The sequence below is a fragment of the Asparagus officinalis genome, chromosome 8 (genome assembly GCF_001876935.1).
Source record: "Asparagus officinalis chromosome 8, Aspof.V1, whole genome shotgun sequence".
Lineage (NCBI taxonomy): Eukaryota > Viridiplantae > Streptophyta > Magnoliopsida > Asparagales > Asparagaceae > Asparagus > Asparagus officinalis.
In genome coordinates, this window is record NC_033801.1 from 65,625,325 (window position 1) to 65,635,341 (window position 10,017).

Here is a 10,017-nt window from a genome sequence, read left to right on the forward strand (position 1 = left end):
ACGAAGCGAGTTGATAAAACATACAAATCAATAGGATAGTACAATAACGAAGAAGCGACTCGACCTGGGGTTACGTTGCACCCACAAAGGAGTAAGCACCACTCATGTCTTGCTCATCCCATAGGTGTCTCGCCTATGGGAGGTGGTAGATTTATTCACGATATTTCTAACAAGCCTTGGATCACTTCATTCCGAGGTCAAACGAGGGAGTTAGAGCCAAAACACTCGAGACAGTCCAGACTGTTTCGCACCTACAAGATACTAATTGTGTCTCACATATTTTGTCCATGATATGATTCAAATCTAAATAATATCAAAATATAAAAGTTGTAGGTCTCTTTTTCATCTTTTCAACGCATCTTTAATCATCTCATTCCGAGGTCGGACGAAAAAGTTAAGACCAAAATACCCGAGTCAGTCCAAGCTATCTCGGACATGTGCAAGACAGTCGAAGTGACTCGCGCCCAGGTCAGCTCCTGACGTGTTTTCTGATAAGATTGGCTTCTAGAACTCCTTGGGGTCATCCATAAACATATGGGGTTATATGTTGGCCCTTTTATTTTGATGATGTTTTTACAAACAATTTACGACTAACTTCGTTTGTCTAGTGTTTGTGTTTTTGTATTTATTCTAGACAAACAATAAGTTGGAGGATGGATGGAATTGAGCTTCAACGATGATATCTAATAGAGGTTGGCAGAATAGTGGTTGAAGCCTATGCAATTCAAGTTGAAGATCCAAGTTCAAGCTTTATCCGCAAGTTTACCAAAAAGAGCTTCATTAAAGATCACAAGCTTGGGTAATTTAGTTTTAGGTTTATATTATGTGTGTTAAGTACTTTAAGCTCAATCATATATATACACACATTTTATTGGTTTCTTTGTATATATATATGTAGTTATATATATATATATATACAACACAAGTTTTGGTTTTTTTATATATATACATAGTTATATATATATATATATACACACTTTAATTATGGTTTCTATGTATATATATAGTTATATATATACATATATATTTTGGTTTGATAGTTTTTAAGTTTTAATATGAAACAATTGAATACAATTGAAAATACATTTCTTATTTCATACTTATATGCATATATATGATTTCATCAATATCAATTTTATTTAGTTCAATAAAATCATATTTATTATTTTTGAAAAGTTTGCAAAATATGCAATTTTGAGAAAATATTGTATTTTCAATTTTTTAACTTAACAATAATCATATACATCTTTTATTAAGTCTACAAAATCATTTTGTAATATTTCAAAACATCGTTAAGCTAAAATGTCAAAACTCATGTGTTCAATTTTCATGTTTTGGACTATTTTGCAAAATGATGATATTTTTTATTTGGAAGGTCCTTTTTGAAAACAATGTTGTAGCATGTTTATTATCATGTCTACAATCATTTCCCAAAATTTCATAATTTTTGAAATTTGTTTGATATTTTTAAACATGGTTTCAAAATCAGAAAACTGTTTCAAAACCTGTTTTTCTTATGTATCAGTTTGCGATCGACCGCCTGGAGTCCAGAGACTCAGATTGTTTTTCAGAGGCTCGCGGTCGACAATGGCGATCAACCGGATGCACTCCAGAGAGTTTCGTGGTCGACCGCCACGGTCGACCGGCTGCAGTCCAGATCGACCACGCGTTTTCCATGGTCGACCGCCGAACTGTCTTTCAGCTTCCAACGGCTAGTTTCCAGTTGTTTCACTATGGGCGTTTTGGTCTTTTCCTTGGGGTTTTTGGCTGAGGTTTTGGGTGGCTATATATACCCCCTTGCTCTCATCTTCCATAATTATCCAAGAAAAGTTTAAACAAGTTTTTAAAGGGTGTTTAAGTGTGTTTAAGTTTGGTTTAAAATTTGTTTGATTTGTGAAGAAGCTTTCACAAGTGTAGGAGATCATCTACATTGTTTGAGCTCCATTTTAATCTATCCCTCCATCTTGTTTTTCAGAGAAGAATTTCTAAACTCAATACTAGCTTTGTGTTAATTATTTGTTGTTTATCATTTTCATCAATTTCTAAACTCAATACTAGCTTTGTGTTAATTATTTGTTGTTTATCATTTTCATCAAGCTAGGGTTTTACATTGAGTTTATAATTGATTTTCTCATTCATCAAGCTAGGGTTTTACATTGAGTTTATAATTGATTTTCTCATTGCTTACACACACAACCATTGAGTTTATTGTATTTGCATATATTGTATAATTGGGTTGTGGGGAGTTGTAACAATTGAGAGTGAGCTTAATTGAGTTCTCATCCATTATAGAGAACAACCAAAGTTGTATTCGTGCTTAATTTGTGAGATCACTTTGTAATACACTTGTACACCGAGAGGAGTGTGTGTTAAGAGACGGGGTCGTCCCAAGAGAAGTGTGGTAGGTGGTAATGCCTAGAGATAGATTGTAATTCCTAACACTTGAGGGAGATACGGGCTAGAGACCAACACTTAGAGGATGTAAAGTATGATTACAAGAGTGTGAGATTGTAGAGTTTTCGGTTAGCCAGAAAACCGTATTGTGAGGTGTAAACGTTTTCCAGGTAAGCATAGAAAACCCGGTGTGATAGTGGATTTCTCCCCGGGAGTGGGGAATGGAGACATAGGACGGAAGGTCCGAACTCTGTGATCATCTTTGAGTGTTTGTGTTTGCCTTGGCGTCTCACTTGTGCTTTTTGTTCATTTTATTATTGTCGCCATTATCTATTGCTCAAAGTGACCACTATCTTGTTTGTGTTCATATTACCCTTAGTTTCATATCCTCGCACATATATCTCATAATATATATCATTGTTAGGATATTATCATTCGTTCATATTACATATTCTTGCTCATAACATATTGTATATCTATCTTGCAAGAATAATATTTGAATTAGTTTTAATTGGCATAAAATCGAATTAGATTAGCATAAGACCCTAATCACCCCCCCCCCCGCTAGGGTTCTAACATTATTCTTAAACGCATGTGTAAGTTGTTATCAACGAAAACCGTAGCACCCTAAAACAGATGAATAACGGTTGTTTTTCGCCTATGCCCAAACACGAACATTTAAAGCCTATAAATAACCCCTAGGCACCCTCATAAAGACAGATTGAAGGGAGCAACGAATTTCAGAGAGAAGCTAGGTCGAGGTTTCTGATGAATTGAGAGAGGCTAGCCAGTATTTTGGCGAACTCTGACATAAAGAAGGAGTTTGGTTTCGAAGGATTCTGAAGGGCACCGCCATGTCCCCTCCCCTCCCCCTCCCTCCCCCTCCCCTTCCTTGAGATCAGGCTTAGTCTTGATCTCGAGAAGAGTCGTAATCTCGCTTGGTCGAGATTATCACTTCAGCGATTACTTCTTTTGTGAAGTAAGAGCTCTGATTAATCATTCTGTCAACCGGATCCGATCTGAGGCGGTCCATAGATAAACCCCGACATAGGCAAACATCCCACGCAAACAGAGACTAATAAATAGGATCTGTGTGTTGTTTGATAAAGTTGTAATCTTTATTTTTCATTGTGTAAATAGATCTTATAAAAAGATCAACTTTTCTATTTTGTGAACTTGTAATCGATAAACAATTGTAATAGGTTCAATGGCAATAAAGAAATTATTTTTTGACCCAAACATAGGGTTTATGTAAAAAAAATCATCATAAAGCCTTAAAACTTAATTCTTTGTGTCACAAATCAAAATTTTGATGACTTGAAATCAACTAATAATGATTTTTCTTTTTTAGCTAATTTTTTAAAAAAAAAGAAAAGAAAAAAAACAAAGAGAGGGGTGAGGTCATAATGTTTTAATTGAGAATATTTTTTTTAAAATAAAATATATTTGTATAGATGGCACCTAGAAAGAGATCTCGAGTGCCCCCTTGTCCTCTCAACTTTAATCTGATAAGGACATTGATATACACACAATTCTTGCCAAGATTGAGAGTCCTAATGTACATTTTGAGTGAGGCTTTAAAATTAGTGCACTTCAAACCTATAAATCCACAACTGATATGATGATCGCAATGGGACCTAGGGGCATGATGGAGAAGACCCTAACTAAAGCCAACATTTTCTTAGTTCAAGACTTCTATGATGGATGAGAAATTGATTCAGGCAAGGAATTTTCAGCTTCATCTATAGTTAGGGGTGTTTGGGCAGTCATCGACCTTCCCACACTTAGATATATTCTTAGACTTGAGGACAGTTGATGTACCCGATTTCTTTCAAATAGCTTCTACTTTAGAACCCAGTACACCAGAATATAATGAGATGTTCATGGTTTTATGTGGAAAGATCTTCACATCCAACTTTGGTTCACGAAGTCTTAAGCCAAAGTATACAATCTTTTCTTGAACTTTAATCTCAAACCCATCACTGCATACACCACCATCATCACTTATGATAAAATTCTTCTCTATTGGTTAGCCACTAGTCAACGGTTTGATACGACTAGGATCATCTTTATGTGTATGAGATCTTTAGTTGAGAGTGTGAGAGATTGGGCTATTTAATCTAGGCAAACAATATGTTGGAGGATGGATGGTGTTACGCTTTAACGATCATATCTAATGGAGGTTGGCAGAATAGTGGTTGAAGCATTGTAATTCAAGTTGAAGATCCAAGTCAAGCTTCATCCGCAAGTGTACCAAGATAGAGCTTCGTTGAATATCACAAGCTTGGGTATATTTAGTTTAGATTTTTATATTATGTGTGTTAAGTACTCTAAACTCAATATCATATACACACATATTTTATTGGTTTCTATGTATATTATATATAGTAATATATATACATGTTTTGGTTTTATAGTTTTCAAGTTTACACAAAAATGAATTTGTGAAAATATTGAATTATTTGTTTATGGACTTCATAACAATATTTTATATCAATTCATCAAGTCTATAAAAACTTTCACAAAGTTTTAAAAGTTTGTTTAAGACAAATGTCAAAAACATTTATGTTTAGTTTTTATGTTTTTGGACATATTTGAAAAATAAAGATATTTCTCATTTGGGAGGTGTTTTTTGAAAACTAATTTTTGTAGCATGTGTAATATCATGTCTACAACCATTTCCCAAAGTCTTACATTTTTCTGAATTTCTTTGCTACTTTTAAAAGCAGTTTAAAAATCAGATTTCTGCTTTAAACAGGCTGTATATCTGTTATCAGTCGACTGGTCAGTCGACTGATAAAATCAGTCAACCGATCAGTCGACTAAAGAAAGTGACTGCAATTCAAAAAAGTTTATATTTTATTTTGGTCGACTGACCAGTCGACTGATGAGGTCGTCAGTCGACTGATGAGCTGGAAAATGCCTCTAACTGTCAGTTCATCAGTCGACTGATGAAAGTCGTCAGTCGACTGATGAAAGTCGTCAGTTGACTGATACTGTAACGGCTAATTTTTTCTAGCCTGCTCTAGTTTTGGATTTTTAGTATTTTTACCTTGTTTTCTCTTGGCTTTGGGGTTCCTATAAATACCCCCACATATCCTCAGTTCTATTTACACAAGAGAAAAGTTTTAAAAAGAGTTTACAAGTTTTGTTTAAGGGTTTAAGTGTGTTTTAAGAGTTTTGTTTGTGAAGATAATTTCACAAGAGCTTGAGGAAGATCATCCATTGGTGTATGAGCATTCAACTCTTCTCCCTCTCTCTTTTGATCTATAGAGAAGTTTTTCTTAAACTCAATCCTTGCTATTTTATAAGTTTGAGCATAATTTCATAAGCTAGATTTACATTGAGTTTATATTTGTTTTACTTTTTGTTTACACACACAACCATTGAGCTTATTGTATTTTCATACTTAGTATAATTTGGGTTGTAGGGAGTGTATCATTGAGTGTGGGCTTATATTGTGTTCTCATCCATTGTAGAGAACAATTTATTTGTATTGAGAGCTTAATTGTGAGGATTCACTTGTATTACCCTAGTACACCAAGAGGGGTGTGTGGTGAGAGACGGGGTCGTCCCAAGAGGAGTGGGGTAGGTGGTAATGCCTAGAGAGAGGTTATAATTCCTAACATTTGAAGGAGACACGGGCTAGAGACCAACACTTGAGGTGGTAGTTAGTGTAGTTACGTTGTGAGTGATTGTGAACGTTGATCGGTGAGCATTGAAAACCGACATTGTGAGGTGTAAACGTTATTCGGGTGAGCGTAGAAAACCCGGTTGTGTTAGTGGAGATCTCCTTGAGGTGAGGAGCAAAGACGTAGGTCATGGGGACCGAACTCCATGATCATATCGTTTGTTTGCGTTTGTCATTGGCGTTCATTTATATTCATGCTTATTGTTTATATCGTCATTGTCAATTGCTCTTTGTTTATATTGCCCACTATCTTGTTTATCTTGTTTATCTTCTTTATGTTTATTTCACCCTTGTGTTAGTTTCATAACCTTGCATATATATCTTGTAGTATATCTAATTTGCTAGGATATTTGTTAATAAGTTTTAATTTGGCATAAATCGGATTAGATTAGCATAAACCCTATTCACCCCCCTCTAGGGTTCTTTCCTAATGATATTAGGGTACTTTCAAGGTCCTCAAAGTTTCCCTGGTCGCAACATTTCCCTGTCACGTTAATATCACACCTCTGACAAAATCAACTTATCGACTCTCTTCAATAGAGCGATAGGTCTACAAAACTGTCAAGTTAACATCATACCTCTGACAACCACATCAACTTATCGACTCTCTTCAATAGAGCGATAGGTCCTCAAACCGCAACAAAATTCTGTCAAGTTAACATCACACCTCTGATGACCAAATCAACTTATCGACTCTTTTTAATAGAGCGATAACTCCACAAACCTATCAAGTTAACATTACACCTCTGACAACCAAATCAACTTATCGACTCTCTTCAGTATAGCGATAGGTCCATAAACCAGTCAAGTTAACATTACACCTCTGACGACCAAATCAGCTTATCGACTCTCTTCAATAGAACGGTAGGCCCATAAAATACTGTTAGGATAACATAACACCTCTAACAGTCAAACCCCCCAATAAACTTATTAATCCTTTTTCAACAAGAATTGCAAGTTTTTATTATAAAATTCCCAGCGGATTAAAGATTTTCTGGAATTATCCTAAGGATAATGAAGAAAATTTCTGAATTTCACTCTAAGTAAAAATTCATGCCAAGTTAATACTACACCTCTGGCACTTCCAACTTTCTTTTAGTGTTTCAAGAGAAAACATGACACAAGAAGAAACAGCGACAAAACCTACGTATTCAACATCATAGCACCAAAATCCATGTCTTTCATGCATGGGGGAATTTATCTCGATCCCTAAGTAGAGATAAGCCTACGCCTAACACGTGTCATCAGGTAGCGTATTCCCATGAAAATAGCAAAGCCCACGTATTCAACATCGTGACTGATTATTATTAATAATGCTGAAATTCAATTCTTACACACATGAGGGACTTTATCTCGATAGAGATAAGTCTACGCCTAATACGCGTTGCCGGTTAGTCTTTTATCGTGAAAAGGACATCAAAATCCATGTGTTACACGCATGGGGGACTTTATCTCAATCCCTAATTAGAGATAAGTCTACGCCTAATACAAATTGCTGGTTAGTCTTTTCTCGTGAAAATGCCAAAGTCTATGTATTCAAAATCATAGCATCAAGTCTAAGAGAGTTCATTCTCTTAGCACAACGTTACATGTGAAACGGATTCAAATAATTCACATGCTAGCCTGACTCAAACGGTAGTTAATAAAGGCTTATCAAATCCGTTCATGGCTGAGGGTTTATCAAAAATCCTATACATGTTTGCAGGCCCATCAGCTTAATGGATGTGAGACGAGACTTGAAATAGATGAGCTAAAGTCAAAAATGCATGAAAACCACCTCCGCGTCTCAAGTCAAAACGCCGAGGTCAGACATGCGTCTTAAGTTCGAAACCCAGGGGTCCACCCCCACATTCAAGAAGCAGGATTATGATGCATACCTTCATACGGGTCCTGTGTGGAAAATCCCTTCAACCAAGATGCCTTCGAAGCAAGTGCAGAGAACAACTCCCTTCACCAAGGAATCAACAGCTCCAAGATCAGAGTTGAGATCCAAAGTATTCTGAAAATTCGTCCCAGTCAACCGCGAACTTTCGAAAACATTGGAGAGGGTTTTGTAGGCTGTCTAAAAATCACAACAGATAGCTGATCCTCATCAAACACCGATGATAGAAGTTATAATTCGATGGCTTCCAGAAGGCTACAATTTGCAGACTTTCACGTAGATCGATAAAGGTTACAATCTGACGACCTTCACAACAACTGATGAAAGCTCTAATCAATAGCCCTCACAATCAACACCGGGAGTTACAATCTGACGACTCTCATATTTTTAAGGAGCCAAGATGAAGATTACAAGATGACGGTCTTTACCACGTGCTCTTGCAAAAGAGACCACAAATTGATGGTCTCTTCACATCAAAACGCAGAGGTCATCCCAGTGTTACAACCTCAAAACGTAAAGGTCATCCATGTGTTACAACCTCAAAACGCAGAGGTCATGCCCACGTTTCAGAGTCAAAACGCAGGGTTCATCCCCAGCGCTCCAGTTGAAAACCCAGGGTTCGCGGACTCAAAACGCGGAGTTCATCTCTGCGTCCCAACTTTGTGTTTCAGATTTACAACGCAACGCGACCTGTGCGTTCAACCACCAAAATAGGCCCAACTCTACGTTTCAAGTCTAAAATGCAGAGTTCAGGCCCTGAACGCTATTTTTCAACGTTTGACTCGTTCAAAGTACGAACTGAAAGGTTTCAAAACTATTTTCCCCGTGATTTAGGAAACTATTTAAGGGGGCGGTTACACCCCATTCATTAGAGAGAACAACTCTCTTACGACAAGGAATCAATAGCTTCAAGATCAGAATTGAGATCCAAAGTATTCCGAAAATTGGTCCTAGTCAATCGTGAACTTTCGAAAACTTTGGAGAGGGTTCTGTAGGCTGTCTAAAAATCATAACAGATAGCTGATCCCCATCAAACACCGATGATGGAAGTTACAATTCGACGGCTTCCAGAAGGCTACAATTTGTAGACTTTCACGTAGATCGATGAAGGTTACAATCTGACGACCTTCACAATAACTGATGAAAGCTCTAATCAACAACCCTCACAATCAACATCAGGAGTTACAATCTGACGACTCTCATATTTTTAAGGAGCCAAGATGAAGATTACAAGATAACGGTCTTTGCAACGCTCCAACAAAAGAGACCATAAATTGATGGTCTCTTCACATCAAAACGCAGAGGTCATCCCTATGTTACAACCTCAAAACGCAGAGGTCATCCCTGTTTTACAACCTCAAAACGTAGAGGTCATTCCTATGTTTTAGAGTCAAAATGCAGGGTTCATCCCTAGCGCTCTAGTTGAAAACGCAGGGTTCGCAAACTCAAAACGCGGAGTTTATCTCTACGTCCCAACTCTGCGTTTCAGATTTACAAAGCAGCGCGACCTGTGCGTTCAGCCACCAAAATAGGCCCAAATCTGCGTTTCAAGTCTAAAACGCAGAGTTCGGGCCCTGAACGTTATTTTTCAGCGTTTAACTCGTTCAAAGCACGAACTGAACGGTTTCAAAACCATTTTTCCCACGATTTGGGGAACTGTTTAAGGGGGCGGTTACACCCTATTCATTAGCTCCAAGATCAGAGTTGAGATCCAAAGTATTCCGAAAATTCGTCCTAGTCAACCGTGAACTTTTAAAAACTTTGGAGGGTATTCGGAGGGGTCTCCCTCACCTTTGTACTTCTCCACGTGAGGCATCTTGAATTTCTCACATGGGGTATTCATAAGGTCATCAGAGAGAGGGGTATTCCCCCTATGGCGTCTACGACCGGGTTGTACACTCGGTCGTATCCGGAAGCTCCAATGGTAGCTGAAGGAGATAGAGAGGTGTGAAGATGGGGAGCCTCGGAGACTACTCCCTTAGCGCGCCCCTCATGTTGGCTTGCACCGGGACTCTCATCATAGGTCTCGTGATGATGGTGACGCTATCGG